This window comes from Capra hircus, unplaced genomic scaffold (assembly GCF_001704415.2).
Source record: "Capra hircus breed San Clemente unplaced genomic scaffold, ASM170441v1, whole genome shotgun sequence".
NCBI classification, from domain to species: domain Eukaryota; kingdom Metazoa; phylum Chordata; class Mammalia; order Artiodactyla; family Bovidae; genus Capra; species Capra hircus.
The window spans coordinates 39,798-42,419 of record NW_017189807.1 but is presented as its reverse complement, the minus strand read 5'-3'; positions in this window follow the sequence as shown (position 1 = coordinate 42,419).

The following is a 2,622-nucleotide window of genomic DNA, read 5'->3' as shown; positions in this document are numbered from 1 at the left end:
ATTCTTGCCGGGAAAAGTCCATGGGCAGAGGAGCCTGAGGGGCTGCAGTCCATGGGGTTACATGACTGAGCATGCGTGCATGAGGGTGAAGGGAAAAGAGTTGGTAGCAATAAACTGGTAGAACTAAAAACAAACAAACGAACAAACAAACAAAAAAACACAAGCTGCTTAAAGAAAACTACATAAAGATGGATCTACTGATTTAATCGAAATAACACATTTTTGTGCATTAAGGGATACTATCAAGAGAGTGAAAAAACAACCCATGGGATGGGAGGAAATATTTGCAAATCATATATTTGATAATGATCTAGCATCCAGGATATATTAAAGAAAAACACTCCGAATTCAACAAAATCCAGTCACAGAAAGACAAATATTGCTATATTGCTTGGTTCCACTTCTATGAGGTATCTAAAATTGTTAAGAGGGAAATGGGGAGCTGTTTTTCAATTTGTATAAAATTTCAGTTAAATTTGTTCTAGAAATCCTCTCTATGGCATAGTGCTATAGTCAACAGTACTGCATTGTGCACTTAACATTTTGTTAAAAGGGTAGATTTCATGTTAAATATTCTTATGATAAAAAAATTCAAAGAGACACAAGGAAACTTTTGGAGGTGATATGTATGTCTATTACCTTGATTGTGGTGGTGGTTTCACAAGTGTATGCATATATCCAAACTCATAAAATTGTATACATTAAATATGTGCAGTTTTTTGTATATTAGTTATACCTCAAATTTTAAAATGACAAAAATATCAATTAAATTTTATTTATTTTTTAAAAAGACAGAGTTACAGATGTAGAAAACAATCTTATGGTTACCAGGGGATAAGACAAGTGAGTGAGTGAGTGAAGTCACTCAGTCGTGTCTGACTCTTTGCGACCCCATGGACTGTAGCCTAACAGGCTCCTCTGTCAATGGGATTTTCCAGGCAAGAGTACTGGAGTGGGTTGCCATTTAAGACAAGGAGAGGGATAAATTGGGAGACTGGGATTGACATGTACACAGTACTATATATAAAATAGATAACTAATAAGGACCTACTGTATAGCACATAAAACTCTTCTCAATACTCTGTAATGACCTATATGGGAAAACAATCTAAAAAAAGAGTGGGTATATGTATATGTATAACTGATTCACGTTGCTGTACAATGTGAATGTTACATTAGCAGAAACTAACATCGTAAATCAACCATACTCCAATAAAATATTTTTGATTTTAAAAGACAAAAATGCTAATTAAACATGAACAAAGGACTTGAGATATTTCTCCAAAGAAGATGAACAAATTGCCCCCCAAAATACAAAAAATGCTCAATAGTACTTGTCATTGAGGAGAAAGCACAATGAGATCCCACTCCACACCCATTTGACTGGCTACAATAATTAAAAACACAGAAGGAAAATAATGGGTGTTGGTGAAGATGCAGATAAACTGCAAAACTAATACACTGCTGATGGGAATGTAAAATGGTTAAGTGCTTGGCAAATTTTGGGATTTCCTCAAAAAAGTTAACTGGAGAATTTCCATATGACTCAGAAAGTCCACTCCTAGGTATATACCCAAGAGAATTGAGAACAGAAGCTCAAATAAAAATGTTCATAGCAGCATTATGTATAACAGTCAAAAAGTAAAAACAACTCAACTGGTAAATGAATAAACAAATGTGGTATATTCCCACAGTGGAATATTATTCAATCGTAACAAGGAAAGAAGTACGGATACATGTTATAGCATGATTAAACTTTGCAAATAGTGTGCTAAGTAAAAGAATCCAGAACATCAAATGACACATAATTTATGTTTCTGTTTATATGAAATTTCTCTAAGGGGCAAATTCACAGATGTAGAATACAGATTACTGGTCACAAGTAGCTGAGGGGAGGGGAAGAATAGTGAGTGACCATTTATTGAGTATGAAAGTGAAAGTGTGAATCACTCAGTCATGTCCAACTCTTTGTGATCCCATGGACTGCAGCCCTCCAGGTTCCTCTGTCCATGGAATTCTCCAGGCAAGAATACTGGAGCAGGTTGCCATTTCCTTCTGCAGGAGTCTTCCTGACCCAGGGATCGAACCCAGGTCTCCTGCATTGCAGGCAGATTCTTTACTGTCTGAGCTGGTTATCTTTTCAGGCTGATGAAAATATTCTTGAATTGGATGGTGATGATGGTTATACAATATTTTGAATGTACCCAAAGCCACTGGACTGTATACTTTAAAATAGTTAAAATAGTGAACTGTAGGTGAGGTGAATTTTAGCTCAGTTAAATGATCAAAAATGTCAAAGAATAATATATCTTCTGGGTGTCTCTCCTTTCAAAAAAATACTATGAGGATAATAAACATTAAATAAGTCAATCTTACTTGGTGAAGTATGGCAACAGCATAGTATCTTTGATGAGGGGGTACTGGGGTAAAATTTGACATGTTATATACAGACAGGCAAATTTGGAAGGTAGCATTGTCATGGTTAAATTATGGCTTATCATTGTCAAGAATATCTACAAATGGCAGGAAATAGAGAATAAAGTTACAAACAAGTTTAGCTATAAAAAAAAGTTTATGGTTAAAATGTGGATTAATATATAAAAGGGCTAACAGATATAAAAT